The 17,533-nt window shown below is 44.7% G+C and overlaps 1 pseudogene; it reads right to left on the bottom strand.

Moving 5' to 3' along the window:
* Positions 1-5,804: 5,804 nt before the first annotated feature.
* Positions 5,805-6,281, bottom strand: LOC120840321 (annotated as a pseudogene).
* Between the last annotated feature and the right edge of the window lie 11,252 nt (positions 6,282-17,533).

Below are 17,533 nucleotides of genomic sequence, written 5' to 3'. Positions count from 1 at the left end.
AGACGTCTGCCGACTCCTACACGTTAAAAATTTAAGACACCTGCTGGTCTGTTAATAAGTGTTGCTTTCTCTTTTTGGAACTCCTCCGATGTAGCTTGCCGCCTATAATAAAATTTAAATAATCAATAAATATATCTGGGTGGAAATACTGTATTTCCTTTTTATGTGGGAACGTTGAAAAAAAGAAAAAACAATTTCCAAGCTTGTGAAGACGCGCAATTCGCAAGTCCACTTCGAGCCGTAAAAACACGTTTTTGTACGATATTGATGCTTAAATGTAGAACATACAAACAAAATATACACTTTTTAGCCTTAAGTTTCGTGTAGACAACTATCATATCTACATTTGAACAAAAAATAAAAAAAATAAAAGATGGGTTTTTTGAGAAAATCAATTTCAAAAATGGTACTTTTTGGTTTCTGCATTATATTAACGTAAACGTACCGCAAAGGATATTTTATACAGCCAATGCATTTTATTATAAATATAAAGAGCGTGTTTTGGGCTCTCCGTGGACATAAAAAATATCGGTGTAACCCAAGTAGATCTCAAGTAATTAATTGTCAAAGTTCGTCAACAATTGACTGAGGAGGCGTTTTTGACATTTTTACAGAAAAAAACCAAAAAGACTAAAATTATTTCATGGTATTGGAGCCTTTAAAATGTGTCCACACAGTGCTTGGAAAAAGATAATATAATGTCGACTGAAAATCCATGGCGGGAGATCAAGCGAAACATCCGACCCACGACGGGTGTGAAAAACACTGCTTTTCGCCGCGGCCTCTTTAAAAATTCATAAGTCCAGAACAAAAAATCCGACGAACTTGGGGTTTGTGTCGACTGCGGTTTTAGAAACGGCGCCATAACATATATTTTTTTCATCGAAATTAAAAATTCGACCCTTTTTGCCTGCACGATTTGAGATGAAACCACCCATATATATGTAAACATCGAAAAATGTTTGAAAAAAAAAAAAAAGTTTCACGGGGGATTGAACCCGGTCCTACCGCGTGTGAACCGGACGTCTTTCCGACTGAGCTACTGGGGCATCGCCTTTCTGGTGGATCTCTTTCCTTAGTAATAATGCAGCCCGTAAACTGTAAGTTGGAAAGTTTGCTGTCGATTTTTCTCTAGCAAAAGCGCTCCCGGGTCGAAGTCGGGAAGCACCACGCTTTGGGGACATTCGCACCTAGTAAAGAAATCGTACGCGTGCATATTGAACTCGAAGTAGACACGTCGTGCTTGACGTTTGCGGGAGCGATGTCTTCAGCCACGAGAAGGGAGCGACGGCTCGGCGACGTCTTCGTGCAAATAGGCTTGGTGGCCGGGCGTGTCGTACGGGATGAATACCAATTCTTTTGATCAGTCCCAAATTTCTCTTTTAACGGTAGACAGAATTCGCCGGTACCGCGAACGACAGTTCTGAAATAGAGGTCCCTCGCCCGTCGTCCGCTGCCATCGCCGTCCCCGCGAGTCCCACGATACGCGAAACGACGAACGCACAGAATGCTTCCGGTTGTGTGTGGAACTTTTTTTTTTCAATCAACGTATTTGCAGCTTTTTAGAAGCCACAAAAAATGGGTTTCATATTTTTTTCTATTTTTAATATTGAGTGTGTGCCTTCAGTGACCCACGACTTTGATTAAATTTGGTGGTCGCATCGATACCTTAGAAAACGGCCCGTGACCGCGAAAAAGAGAGTGAGCGAGACTCGAACCGGCCAGTTCTTGATCGGCGGTTTTCGGGCGGAAAGAAACCGAATTTCGAGCCGCAAATTCTGTTCTGGGTAGTTGAGCTCTCATATGTCACGTACAACTAAAAACCTCAGCGAGCATAAATACCCTGTCAGTGTCCCTTTAAGGGTGTAAATCAGTTTGTCCTAGGGCTAACACCCTTAGGGTGTTCAGGCAAGCACCTTTTATAGTGGGTGCTTGCTAAACACCCTTGGCGAAGGGTGCTTGTCATGGAATGGGCGCCCGCTAGGGTGGTCCAGTGGATGCTGGGCCACCCCAGCCAATTTGGCGCCGGGAGAGTGTCACGCGACGTTTTGGTTATGTGGGGTTTAAGGTCACATGACGCGCTCTCGACGCTGGATTGGCTGGTAGCATCCGCCGCGCTAGGACGAAGGGTGAAATGAGGTAGAGGCCCCAGTGAAAACTTTCAAGGAATGTGTCCAACACACATATCATAACTTGGAAATCGTACAAAAATCATATAAGGTATTGCATATTCTTATATTATTATTATGATTTACAGCTTATGTTTACTGAGCACATTTACACTTTTTTCACTTGGGAGATTGACAAATCACCACATACGAGGCACGTAATAAAGAAATAATGAGTCACACTGAACACAACTCACTTCATGAAGTAATACAAAAGAGCTCTTTGCAAGCCACATCATAACCCCGAAAGCCTTTAAGTAGTGCTACGGCGCCCCCCCCCCCTCCCCCCCACCCTCTCTCGAACTCTAAATGAGCAAGCAGTGGCACCCAGCATCGTACTGCAAGCTGAACCATTGTAAGCATCATGGGTTGCCACGAACGAAGCATGTGGAGCCTTCCTGTTTGGAGATCAAGTGGTGTGTTTTGTTTGTTTCAAAGGATTGCAGGAAACACGCCTCGCTTATCACTTGTCTCCTTATGCGCATCTGTTTACTAATTGGAAGCAGGGTAGAGGGGTATGGTCTAGCCCTTGACTGAACCACAGCTGTATTTCAATAAGTGAAGCTGATTATAATATCAATTAGAATGTGTTAAATTGAACATTTATTGAACCCTAAGAGACAAATGAAAAATACAATGTATGCCATTTCATGACATAAAGAATGCTATCTGTAAACATGTAGTGAAAAATACCACAGAATGAACTTGCACTCTACGGCTAAAAAGCAAATGTTTCAGTAGAAGACGCTATCCTCTTGCTCACGTACAAGAAAAATTATAAAGTTCTGGAAGACGTCTATAGATGAGGAACTTATAGAGCTAAATTCTAAGTGCTTCGACTACAGGAGGTCAGCATAAGTTATCACAGAAAGCGCCCAACAGTTAAAGAGGGAAAAAGAAAACATATGTCCATAAAACCTTCTACGATTCATTCTGTAAGCAAAATAAAAATGAACCTGATAATACTGGTGAGAAAAGTGCATTATACACTTTTAAAACGGCTCACAAAACATCTCTCCAACCACATACCTGTCTGCTAACTTTGTCCAAAAATTCAATTATGTCTGTCCTTGGAGTTGTGTCGCTCAAGACAAGAAAAAGCCCCTCCAGAGCAACCAGCGTGTTGGAGGCCTTGCATTCGTACTGGATGCTGAACAGCTAGACTGCTGTCAACAACATGCAAAGCCCGTCTACTGCATTAAAAACAGAGAACAAGCGCTCACGATCCACAACAAGGTGAAGAAAGTCACATCGTCCAGCTCTTGCTTGGTGTGTAGAGGACACATGGTGCCGGTGGGATGTTCTCGTCCTGCGTTAGGTAAAAGAAAAAAGCACAACATATATTAATGTAGAAGGCCAAAACATGTTTGCTCTAGTCAACTGCTATCATTTGCTGCAGGAGGCCATTGCATCAGCCTCCACACAGTCATTCAGTGCTTATGTGTGAACAAGTAACCGGAGTTGCTCACGGAGCCTATCATTAAGGCAAAGTATATAGGGCAGACTGGACAATGCCTTAATGATAGGCTCCGTGAACACAAAAACAAGAGCACCAGAGCTAACTCTGGCCACCTGGGCATACACTGCAGTGATCGTGGGTGCGAGGTTCACCTGCCCTCTTGTAGAATTCTAGGTAGACACAGTAATCAATTAAGGAGAGAAATTATTGAAGCCGAACACATCATCAGGAGTTATGAAAACTGTGTCAGTAGACCAACTTTGAACCTGACAGAAAAAGAAAAAAAAAGTCTAGGCATCAAGGAGATTGGTGCAACGTTACTGGAGCAAGCTTAGTTTCACAGCTCCGCCTGCGACGTGGGCTCAGTGGCGGTTACGATAACTAGCAGCGCTGCAGTGGGGTCTTGCTTCCGGATTGTCTAGCCCGCCAAGTTTGAATAGCAATACTTGAGCTTGGGCGAGTTTTTAATTCATACTAACACTTCACAGCGCAAGGAAACAGATGCACACAAAAATAAATTTCAAACACTCAAAGAAAGAACACTCACAATGCGCTGACTCTGATCTCTGTGGTGTATTACACCTCATCTTCATCATTTTTTTTGTTGCTATTATACACATAGAAGTAAAAAAAAAAGAAAGAAAATAAAAATAAAAAAAAGCTCTCAACGTAGTAGTAGCAGCTAACCCGCGAGATAGGGAAGCAAGATCCGACTGCAGCGCCGCTAGTTCTCGTGACCGCCACCTTGGCCATTGGCCTCTGCAGGTGAGGATAGGGAGCTGTGAAACTGAGCTTGCTCCAGTAACGGTGGATTGGTGCGTGTGATTCGGGAAATTCGGTAGTTTCAGGCGTAGAAGAAGGCAAAGTATATAAAAAAGAGTTGTCAGTCAGCGCGGTTCGTTTGAATTTTTTCCTTTTCTTTTCGTGTGTATGGAGTGAGTGTACGTCTGCAGTGCGCGCTGAATACAAAGAGGGGTTGTAATTTTCAGATGATCAGAATGAAATATGCTTGCATAACACCGCAAAGTGATTAAAATTACTTTAATGGACAGTCGCTATGATAAAGGAATTGCTGTGTAAGTGACTAGATTAAAAGTTATCGAATGTTTCTCTTTTTTTTTCGCCTGGAAATGTCTGTCCAATGGAGCCTATGTGTGCGCTTAGCTTAGGGTGATGAAATCTGACCACTTTGTTCGGAGCACAATTTGTTTGTTTGTTCTAGGGCACGTGAAAGTACGTCTCCCTACACGCGCTCTTGGTGTTTACTGTGCTACGGTGGCGTTTTATCGTAGGCTACTTCTTTGCGATTTACCTGTGAGAGCGTGTTGTCAGAATCTGTAGTACGAACAATGTCATCACCGTAAAAAGAAGGATGTCGAAGCACTCTAGTATGTCCAATTGTGGTAAGTGTTAATAAATATTGTTTTCTATTTCCTTTTTTTGCTAAAGGATCACTGCGTGGAAACGGGGAGAAAACGTCCGACGTTTTGTACACCGACTAAGAAAAAGCAAAAATGCCATAACACGCAACGGACGGAGCAGCGTACCTGTCGTAGGACGTGCCGGAAAGCCCAATATTGCCATTGCCACACATATTCAGCGTGGTGGGATTCGAAAGATACATCGACCATTTTGTTGCACATGTGTGTGGCGCTGAATACGATTAGCCGCCAAATAATATAGGCGTACCATGAGATAACGTGATTCATGCGATTCTGTTATGTGCTGAAGCCAGGCCGCATTCAGCCATTTTTTTAAGAATGTGACGTCTCGATTGACTGGCGGTGTGGCGGATTGCGCTAATTTTTTAAATTATTTTACCTCCTGATGGGCTGGCGTCAGCTCGGATTCGATCAGCTTTTTAAACCATGAGACGTGCTGACTGGCGGAAGTAAAGTCGGATTCCGCTGTTTTTTTTATTTTTTTTTTATTTATCAATACTGCCATCCTAGTTTAGGGCCAAGGAAAGAATGGGTGACGCATTGCCAATTCACACTGACGTCTGAATAGCATATTAACAAAATATACAAAACAACAAAATTTTCTTGCTATACAATCACTCCACGAAACCTCACTCCCTTTTTTTTACTTCTGACATAGTAACGTACATATATAGTAATAAGCCTCACACAATTGTTTTAATAAAGTTCATAATTAAACAATGATCTAAGACTCTCTTAGCACTGAAAAATGATCTCTACAGCTTTCTCAAAAGAAGAGAAGGAATCAGTGTCAACAACATCACCAGGAAGACTATTCCATATATCAATTGCATGCACAAAAATGATTCTTTATGACTATTTATTCGGGAATTAATGAGAGCTACGGTATTTGAGTGATGCAAACGTTTGGAGAAGAAGCCTTTTGGTTTTAAATGATTCGAGCTATAAATTTTTATACTTTCTGTGTAAAATCTGAAATAACAATGTGACCCGTTGGCGCGCTCTTCTGTTTGCCAGAGGATTTATATTGGCTCCCGTTTTAAGCGCCGTGACAGACGTGGTTCGTCTGAAATCCAAAAAGATTACACGCACCGCTAGTGATTGAACACCTTCGAGTTCTTTGACCAGAGAGCTCTGGCATGGGCTCATCACTCCAGACGCGCATTCTAAGACAGGTATAATGATTGATTTATATGCAATAATTTTCACAGAAGCAGGAGATTTGCCAAGAGTTCTTCTCAGGTACCGCAATTTGTTTGTTGTACGCTTCTTAACATCCTCCACATGATTTTCGCATCCCAGATCACTCGACAAAATTACTCCCAAGAATTTAGAACTGTCAACTTTCGTTAGCTGTACGCCGTCAACCTCAAAACAATAGTTTAAGACAATTTGTTTTTGTTGAAATATGCATGCACTGAGTTTTACTAATATTAATTTTTATGTTATTCTTATGACACCAAGACGCGATGCTAGTCAATAACAGTTACAATTAAAAACGAGCGTGTTGGTTAATAGATACAAAACTTGAAAGAATAAAAAAGAGAGGACGAGGACGGGAACATGACATCTTTCAAAGATGTCCTGTTCCCGTCCTCGTCCTGTCTGTTTTACTCTTTCAAGTTTTGTAGCTAGTCAATACATTCCTCATTTTTATTTGATTCTGTATTGTGAAAACTGGAGTGTAAATAACGCAGTCATCGGCAAAAAATCTTAACTTAATAGGACCATGAGGGGTGGATTGGAAAACGTTGTTAAGTTCGACCAAAAATAAAAAAAGTGAAAGCCGTTTACAACTCCCTGTAACACCGAATTAGAGCGCAGCTCTTGAGGAGGAGGAGGGAAGGGTACTGGGGGTGAAGTGACCTGGGGGGGGGGGGGTCACGTGACCTTGGGGGTCACGTGACGATGCCGATGATGTCATCAGTGACGTCACTGATGACGTCATCGGACCTCACGGTGAGGTCATCAGTGACGTCATCAGTGACGTCACTGATGACCTCACCGGCATCCGCATCGTCATCGTCATCATCACTGACATCAGTGACGATGACGATGCGGACTCCGATGACGTCATCAGCGATGATGACGATGCGGATGTCGGTGACGTCATCAGTGACGTCACTGATGACTTAATCCGTGATGATGACGATGACGATGCGGATGCCGGTGACGTCATCAGTGACGTAACTGATGACGTCATCAGTGATGATGACGATGACGATGCGGATGCCGGTGAGGTCATCAGTGACGTCACTGATGACGTCATCAGTGATGATGACGATGACGATGCGGATGCCGGTGACGTCGTCAGTGACGATGACGTCATCGGGGAGGTCACGCGACCTCGGCGGGGGGGTCACGTGACCCTGGGGGGTGGTGACGTGACCTCAGGGGAGGGGGGGTCACGTGACTTCGGGGGTCACGTGACCCCAGGGTCACGTGACACCCAAAGTCACGTGTCCCCCCAGGTCACGTGACCTCGGGGGTCACGTGAACGGGCCGGAACCTCGGGGGGACACGTGACTTTGGGTGTCACGTGACCTTGGGGGTCACGTGACCCTGGGGAGGGGTCACGTGACCTCTGGGGGTCACGTGACTTTGGGGTGGCCTTGGGGGCCACGTGACCTTGGGATGACCTTGGGGGGTCGAGTGACCTTGGGGTGAACTTGGTTACGCCGACGGCGACGCCAACGGCGACGCCGACGCCGGTCAAGCCGGGAACGGGCCCCTAAGAGCTGCGCTCTAAAAAAAGCAGGGGTCCCAGGTCGGAAACATGGGTACCCCGGAATGAACATTTAATAATCCTGAAATGGTATAATTTACATCCACGGACTGTTGGCGGTTTGAAAGGTATGCGTTAACCCATCTAGTCAGGCACGAGGGAAATCCGACGTCTATTAATGTCCTAATTAGTATACGGTGAGGTACTCGGTTGAACGCCTTCGACAGGTCAATGAACATTGCATCAACCTGCATACGGTTATTCACGTAAGTGGACAATTCATGATAAAATTAAATTAACTGGGTTACCGTTAGCAGGCCACCCCAGAAAGCATGTTGTTTGGGGTTTAGAATATTATGCAGTTCTAGGAAAGAAACGAGTTGTCTAATTGTGATGTGTTCCACTAATTTGCAGGCCGTGCATGTCGTGGATATAGGACGATAATTATCTATTGAGTCACTTCTTTCAGATTTATTTACGCGTCCTGCGACGTGCGGGCCGTGGGATGACAGAACCTGCATACCATCTCGCACTTTAGTCATCGTTCCAGTCTGTTTTGATAATTTAAAGACTTACAAAATAATTCAACAAACGGACAGTTACAATATTCTACTCAGCTTTCAATAGGAATATAGCACATGCGCTCTATTTATTCAGCGGTTATAAATGTGTCGTCAGTCCTCGCCTTAGCGGCCATTCGTTGCTGAGTCAACTCAGACTTTGGCGCTATCGAGTATTCAGCCGGTGCTGTGCAAATTGTGTGAGCCATTTCTGCTGCTATAGCTGATACAATGTGCCGTGAGCTTCACTCGTGTGCACCAGAGCCCCGTTTTTCTTGTTGTTGAATTTGTTTGGTTTTGTCCAGAAAGAGGGCTTTATTATGAAGCAGTCACCGAAAAAACAAAAACACTAAAAGGCAAAACCAAAAAAAAATAAAAATTATTGCTTAACGTTTTATTTGGAAAAAGTTTAAAATAGATCACGTTCATGCCGTAATTATTTGGAGTCAGACTGAACAATGGAAACATGCCTGCAGGACACGATATAATACTTTATAATACAGACGTTCCTCACTACACTATTACACATTTAATTATACATATACTGATGGATATTTAACTTCAACTTAGTATTTATGGCTTAAAAAATCGTGGGACAATTTGTGGTTTATCACTAATGCAGTACTCCCTGACCGATGCATGGTTTTGCGCTATAAAGATATAGCACAGTGAAAAAAAAAAAACAAAAAAACTGAAGCTTGACGCGTTCGTTTGCCGAAATGATAGCCAGTTACTACCACTCATTTTTGTTTTATTAAATAGCAACTACTAGAAATTACAACAAAAAAAAAATCCTGGTCGACCTCGGTTACTGTTTTCACGCCTCGGCCAGTGTTCCTACAAACAAAGTTCGCAGGCTAACAGGCTCCCAGCCTGTGTTGTGAGGTCATGATCTGGAATGTTTTGCAGAATTAAACGATCTACATACTTTAAAATAAAAACCGGATTAAAATTCCGCTTTGTGCTTTGATCGGCTGAGTTATTTGTGAACTTACGAGGGCACAATAACAATGCAAGGGAATATGTGCGTTTGACCCTGTAAGGAGCTTGCGATGTGTCACTAAAGTGGTCAGGGCATTGATTGCTTGGAGAATCGAAATTGAGACTTCAATGTTTGCCGGCAAAAAAATCAAAAATTGAAACATTATGGTTTTAGTTGACCCAGTCTTGTCTGTGGTAGAACATTGCTAAAATATATAGGCAGTGATGCTGTTACAAGAACGCCCTGGACGTCTGTTCAGAAATTTGAAGGGCATCATAACTCTCCTCTTCGTCTGATTGCCCTGTATATTACAAAGAAAGCTCCTAACTATATGGTAAATGTACTTATGATCTAACAGGATTTAACACATACATGTTAAATCAGTGTCTGGATGAATTAGCCAGTGCAACCTTCATTGGCAAGGGGAAATTAACGTCAGGAAGTCATCACAGACCCACCTCACTTGTAAAATAAAACATGTCATCTTTTCATTGTCAGACTGGACATAAAGAACTGACCGAAGAGTACCTAAAAAAATGTGCATTCTGTAACGGCGCCGACAAAATATATAAATGCGAAGAGAAGTTTACTTCGTAAAATGTTCGGACGCCAAAAGACATGATCTTGGTGTCATAAATAGTACAATTGCGGTTATGTCTTTTTTTTTTGTAGTACCTAGTGTTGTATAGTGCTCAGCTATCCAAGAACAGTCTACACCAATTGGTCGTTACACGGCAGTCAGTTTAGTGTTAAAATCAGGTGGTTAAGAATGCAATAATTTTGGTTTGGCGTGTTTACTCTGCTCTGATATTTTTAATCTTAAATGCCTGAAAAATCGCTTTAAAAAGTGCGTTTTTAAGAAGTCATGAGAGTGTTGCTTACATAATTTGTGTTGTGAGCTCGAAGTAGAGCACTGCACGGGCCGGAATTTCTAGGCCCGGCCCGACCCGGCCCGGTAGAGACACGGCCGGGGCCCAGCCCGAGCCCGACAGAATTTTTAATTTCTTGGCCCGGCCCGACCCGGCCCGGAAGAGACACGGCCCGGGCCCGGCCCGAGCCCGACAGAATTTTTAATTTCTAGGCCCCGCCCGACCCGGCCCGATGGCTGTAGCTCGAAACAACCCATTCCCGTTTGAACCCGTCCCGTTTCGACCCGTTCCCGAAACGAGCTCCCCATTTGAACCCGTCCTGTTTCGACCCATTCTTTAAACGCCCTTCCCATATGAACCCGTCCCGTTTCGACCAGTTCCCTAAACGCCCTTCTCGTTTGAATTTGTCCTGTTTCGACCCATTCCCTAAACGCCCTTCTTATCTGAACCAGTTTCCGAAACACCCTTTGCGTTTGAACGCGTCGCGTTTCAACCTACTTTTATAAGGCCCTGCACATCGCAACCTCTTCTCAAAAAGTCTCCATCGTTCTAAGCCTGGTCTGCGCACCTTTTCTGTTTAAGAATATGTTCTGAAGTAGCTTTACATGTCAACGCGTTCTTAAAATATACAACCCTTTCAGGCAAGCTTAAGTTTAATATATTCCTACTTAACCCCTTAAAAGTTTTTTTTCAAGATGGCTCCCAAAACGTGCAAGCGCGGAACGGACAATGTACACTGCGCGACACTGATCCCGCGAACACGACGTTGGCTCTTTTTTCGAATTTTACTTCGAAATGGTGTTAGTAGGCAGCAAAGTATACCGCTTAAGTCTGTGGCCGAGATGAGCACTTCTAAATACACTAATAGTTTTGAAAACAGCGTTTTGATTCTATGAGATAAACATAAAAACACGACGATCGCTTGTCCGCACTAATATAGTGTCGCGCTCTGCGCAATAAGGGAGTCTTACGTACTGAAGCACTTTGGGCAAGCTAAAATTAGCATCGCCATAGGTTTTACATCGCAACACTATTTTTACGGTACCCAAAGCGCTTGCGTACGTTTTTCTAAATCTTTCTAATAGTGAACTAGATATTTTTGAGAGCGATGAATCAGACAGGTTGACAAGCATTTGAATGGGACTTTATTTGGTTCACAATTTATAACACTGAACCCTCGCTCAAACGGAAAAAGCTTGAAGGCTTTCTAGCTTCCAGACGTATTTTAGATATTATTTTTAACGACGCTGTAGTGAATTTGCACTTCGCATTTTTTGTATTCAATGAACCTAAAAGATTAATGAGCAAACTTTTTGCTATCAACAACAATTTATGATTTACAGCACAAGATTTCCCAGCACGGCCCGGGCCGGTCCGGGCCGGCGCGGCCCGAGAACTTTTTTGTTCAAGCCCGAGCCCGGCCCGGGCCCGAGAAAATAAGTGCTACCCGGCCCGAGCCCGGCCCGCGGGCCGGGCCGGGCGCGGGCTTTCGGGCTGGCCCGGGCCCGTGCAGTGCTCTAGCTTGAAGTACCTAGCTGTCTCATTGGGGTTGATATGTATTTACTTATTTATATATTAACACTATAAGGCTTATACACACTTTTTGCAGAAAATGGCGGCCGACGGAGTTTTCAAACACACGGGGCTCTATGGCACCAGAAACCGAAAACAGGCAAAAATGGGCTCCATTTTCGCATTGAACTTTTAAGAAAATCACTGACAACTTTTGATTAATTTATCGGATCGGGCTGAAACTGTGGCATCTGGTTGTGACCTCTAGCTCTACCTTTGGGCGGAGAATGAGCGTTCGGCGATGCCTAGTTTATTTTTGCGGTAAAAAAGACCGTGTAAATTTTCTTTTGTGACACCCTGTACTTGAATATTTTTCAGCTTTGCGAACACAGCTCAGAAAAAGCAACGAACGGTGCCTCAGGTAGGCTTGGTCTTACCTCTTTGCTTGGTTTCAAAGAAGATTGCTTCGACAAATTCACGGCGTATGTTATTTTGGCGAGGTCCATTTTGTTTACAGTGGCAGAACTGAGCAATAAATTTATGGTGCCAACTATTAAAGAAAAAACAACAAGAATAATTTGTAATTCTGTCTTTCCCCGTCCGCGTGGCGCTAAGCTTGCCAACGATCGGTAGAGGAATGTTTTACCCACAAGCGTAGATTGAAGCGTCCGCTGGTTAAAACTCAGTGTGTGTTCCAAACCTTTCTAAACTGTGAATCCCTATGACTGACACTGAAGCGTCTGTATCAGTAAGGAACTATACAGTAGTGCTATTGACGTTTATACAAGTGTGTGGGAGTCTTCGGACAGTTGCCTGCGACACGGTTCCCACGTCATACATGTTCCTTTCTGACTATGATTCACGAGACTTAAAAAATGATCCTGTGGGCTGGCTGGCAGACCTTGCTGTAGAGGCCTTTCCTGCCGCACGCTCTGCAGGGGGAGGATTTAGAAGGTCAGATTGCTTGTTTGCCCTCATGGGATCAGTGACCACCACAGTGGAAGCACCAGAAAAACGAGTTTTGAATTGGCCGGGCAATTGTATCCGGACATCCTAGGCGTAGGGAAAGGACAAGCTCGTAGCATCAGGGCGATGTTTTATAAAATAGCATGAACAGTCGCGTTGAACGATTCCTCCGTGGCTGCTATTGCTCGATCAACATTTTTGAGCAGCCTATCTTGCTGTAGGAGCAATGGCACATTGAGATCCTGTCCAAAGCTACCCGTCTCAGGCGTGATGACTTTGTGGACAGTATCATTTTGTTCCTGATTTCAATGTTAGGGGTTGTGAATCCGCAGTTGCGAGCAAGAAACCAAAGTCTGGTTGCAAATTGACTCACGGATCCCACCTTGAGTGGTTTTGTCGGACGAAACTGAAAGATTCAAAACGTAGTGTCAGTGCGTTGGTTGATGTAAGTTTGGAGCTACACTTTGAGAATTCGGTATGTGCCCATGGTTGTTGACGCTGATGTCGTTGCAGTTGAGGAGTCAGGTAATGGCCGCTGGCTTGGCGTTGTTTTATTCGGGAGGAGATGGAGCGTCTCGATGAGTTCGTGAACTCGTCATGTTGAACAAAAATTTTCAGCGAGGCAATTCTTGAATCGTGTAATATACTTTCGCCATTCGCGGTCGATGTTACTTGCTTCGGTGGCGTCCAAGTGCTGAAAAGACAAAGTTGTCATAAATGTCATTATACAGGGTGAGTCAAGGGGACCGATGGTTGTATGAGGGAACCGCATAAATCGATTTGTCAACGTACTGATATAATATTTTGTTCAGGTTTACGAAGAGCGTGATTAAAAAAAAAACTAACATTCCTCAAAAACTATATAACTTTTTTTGCAAGCGATTTAATATGGCGTGAGGAGGCTAAAGCGTCACGCATAATTGTTAATGAAGACAAGGAATATAACTGCTCGAAACAGGAACCAAAACATGAGCACGGGGAATATGGCTGCGAAATGTGGACGATGAGGACCGAGGAGGAGGGGGAAATGCAGAGGAGCAGAGGGTTGCCGGAAGTCGAATTTATTCACCGCTTCTTCGGTGTGTCAGGGAGACAAGGACAATGACCAAGTTGCGTGCACCGTATGTCGTGCAATTGCTTCGCACTTGTATCCCTTCCGCTCGACGATCTGCGCTTGAAGATGGATTGGCCGGTACCACGAACGACAGTTCCGAAGTAGAGGCCCCCCCCCGTCCGTCGCAACGTTGGTCCGTCGGGCGCCGCCATCGAGTCGTCCAGCCCGCGGTACGTCGCCCTAGTGACAATGACGTAAACCTGTACCCCCTGTGATCTGTGCAACATTTGTTTGTCAATCAATGTGTTTGGAGCTTTTTGGAGGCCACAAAAATGGGGTTCATATTCTTTTCTATTTTTAACATTGAATGTGCGCCTTAGATGACCCACCAATTTGAATATATTTGGTACGCTAAAGTTTGGATGCTACGTGACCATGCAAAGCATTGAGCTCAACTGAGACCACACAATTCTCGACCGGCTGTTGTTGGGCCGAAGAAAAAACAAACAAAACAACTAATTGCGAGCCGCAAATTGTTTTAGGTTGCTGGACTCCTAAAAATAATCTTCAAAGAACAACGTGGGCGACATAAATAATCTGTCAATGTCATTTTAAGGTTATAAAGCTTTCACTGAGCAAACTAACACAAATAAAAAGTCACAAATAAAATAACGGTTTTTTTCTACTTACGGCGGCCGTCTGCTAACGAAAGTCGTCTGGTTGGCGCTACAGCCGATAGATGGCTATTCGTAAGATTGCAGACAGTGTTCTTAAGCCGTGCCGCACTTGCAGACGATAGCACGGCGAGTGATCTGCACAGGTACGGGCCAGCCCGCGGCTCGCGGGCCCGCCCGGCCCGCGGGCTGGGATCGGGCTTCACAGTTACGTTAATAAAGGGCCGTGCCTGGCACGGGCCTTGCATTCAAGAACAAGGCGATCCCTAGCGGGCTAAATCGACAGTTATGCTTTTTAACAGCAATTGTTTTTAATACTTTTTCGCAAGCTCGGGAGAGGGACTGGGTGTGACCCAAATGCTGAAAACATGTGTTTTTTTTATGTTTTTGCACGGTTAGGTGTGTGCGGAGCGAACGCTGTTCGAGAGCACTAGTAGCGCTGCGGTCATTTTCGTCACCGGCGGAGCCGCCGTCGTACAGTCACTTCTCCACATCAACGCGCACACGTACTGTACGTACTCCTACACAATGCGTACCCTCGCAGACGTAAACCATCTGTACGTAAGAGTGTCTGCATCGATACTATATGTGAAGAGACTCCTTTGATGGGTGCTTTTCCTAAATAATTACTCGCAGGTCACCGCTAAAGACGGCAATATTTTAATGCGAAAGCATTAACCATCCCTGGAGTGAAGCCGGCGATGTCTGTAACCTTCTGTAGCAGAAGAACGGCAATCACAAGCAGAATTTCCCTTGGCTGGAACGCGTCATATCAGATGCAGTGTCAAAGATGCCGTGCGGTTGGCGAAGGTGCTGCGCCTGCGCAGTGGGGTAGCGTGATGTCACCCCCGGAGTGCTGCGTGAAAAAGGAGGACGTGGCGCGCTGCTTGTAGAAATGCGCTGCGTGTGGGAATGCGAAAGCATTCCTACACGTAAGCAGTCATAAGTGTCTCTGCCAGATTTTTGTAATACTTTTTTTTTGCGGTCATACGCAGCAGGAGTGGGCAATTTAAAAGTTTTGGGGAACCTAACCCCCTTGGGACTCTACGAGGATATTGACGACGAGATTTTTCGGTTGTGAAATCGCAGAACGCGCTCACACTGCTAATGTATTAATCAAAAGATAGTTTTCAAACACCGTTTGTGGCACGTTTCTTCGTTGTTTGAATTAAATTTCTTTCTTATATGAGAGAAGTGCGATAGCATTTAAAGATGAAATCGCATTTAGAAACGGGGCTGCGTTTTCAAGGTGCGTCTCTGCAAGCTACGTGAAAATACGTTAGCATTATGACGTCTCCTTTAAAGTAATATTTTGCTGAGTAAATTGAGACAACCCTCGGTACCTCTATGGGTTAATGGTTATAGCAGAACCTTGCTTCTCTTTCCTTTACCAAGCGCTGTTATTTTTTCCAGCTAATTATTGGCAAGACGAATACTCTGAGCCTATCTGCACCGCCGCTTCTGTTAAGCGATGCCCTATTTATTCAGTTTCTTTCACTTTTTTTAGTAAACCTATAGTTGTTTGTAGCACTCTTTTCTCTCGTATTCTTCATTCTACATTGTCCGTTGAATACCTCAATATGTTAGAGCACCAACTAGCCCAAATATCGACCTTACCACGCTGGCGAGGCCATACGAAGACTTCCGGAGCACTTCCAGCGAGCGTAAATGACTCCTGTCACAATCCCTTCCGTTGCAGGTTATAGAATCCCGGCACACTGGCAGCCGCAAACGCGAGCTCCTTGTGTTCGATTGCTCTTTAGCTACATGAACCCTCTGACAGCCTCTTTCTGTATCGCCCAGGAGCCGCGCGTATCGACGCTCCTGCTGCGGCCTCTCTTTTCCTTTTATCCCTCTTTGCTCCTAGAGTGGCCCTCAGTCGTGTCCCCCTCTTCATCTTGTCCCCCGTGCCGTGTCAAGCAGCCGGATCGGATCCCTCTTTCCTCTCTTCTCCTTTCCACCGTTCTTGTTTCTGATAGCGGAATTCGGGAGAAGTGCAGGTAGCCTGATCAAGGTCACGCTATCCCTGTCTTCTCTCCCCCGGCACAGGGGACCTTCTAGACCGGGGGTCTCCGTAGCTTGTGACTAAGAAGCCGGATTGGGTATCTGTCGCAGTCTCGAGGGCCCCCCAAAAAAGTAATTATAAATGAGGAGAAACTACACGAAGAAACCTGCTATAACATGGAAACACATAAATCAAAACTACTTTAAGTATTAGAAACAGAAAAAACCCTAAGGTTAATGGATATGTATAGACCAACTCATGTTTACAAACAAATCGGAACTCCCCTGGCGGACGCCACCGGCGCCGCGCTTGCGCGGTGGAGTGTGGGCAAGAAGCTCGCCGTCGCCCGTAAACAAACCATTGAAATGCGACGTTGTCGGCGTCGGTATGAATGCACGTGCTCTTTTCCCCGTTGGAATTATTGATTCTACGCCTTCCTGGCATTGTCTGACTAATGTCTGACTACTTGAGTGGCCTCAGCGAAATTACCGAGGCTAGTTACCCCGCAAAACTTCGTGCAAATTATATCACTTGCGGCGATTCATTCCGCGTGGACGCCGCAAAATGGACGCTAAAGCCTGACTCGCATGATGAGGTTCCGCTTGCAATTTTCAGTCGCGACCTCGCTCGGGCTGCAAAAGCGTGAGCCGTAGTTGAGATGGCCGACGTCGATACTGAAAATCGCAAGCAGAAACGGTAAAAAGTCGATGGTGGCCACTGGTAACAATATTCAACATCTCCTTGTTTCTACTGTTTAAACCGAGCCTGCTTACACCAACCAACCTTAAAACCTTAGTTTTTTTAGACCTGCACTTATTTATTATCACAATTACCGAGCCAACGTTTGGTCTACGGGCCGGTTTCGTCTGAAAGAACAGACGACAAGTAGACGACAGTTCGAAGGATCAGGAGGCCGTTTGAACTTAAAAACGCATTGAACGTAGTCCGCAGGTGTTCCGTACAACTTGACGGTTTTCTCGTGTTCATGTCGGAACAAAAAAAATAAATCTGATGACCACAATTATCCGTAAATTTAACCTAGAGCGCTTCCCGTCCAAGCAATCGTGGTCCGATGGCGCCTGGTTTCCCCTTGTCACGGCACATATCCACGTTCTCG

The sequence above is a fragment of the Ixodes scapularis genome, unplaced genomic scaffold, assembly GCF_016920785.2.
Source record: "Ixodes scapularis isolate PalLabHiFi unplaced genomic scaffold, ASM1692078v2 PGA_scaffold3__209_contigs__length_174095766, whole genome shotgun sequence".
In the NCBI taxonomy this organism is placed as follows: Eukaryota; Metazoa; Arthropoda; class Arachnida; order Ixodida; family Ixodidae; genus Ixodes; species Ixodes scapularis.
Note: the sequence above shows the minus strand (reverse complement) of the source record. Positions and strands in the feature narration are given on the sequence as shown.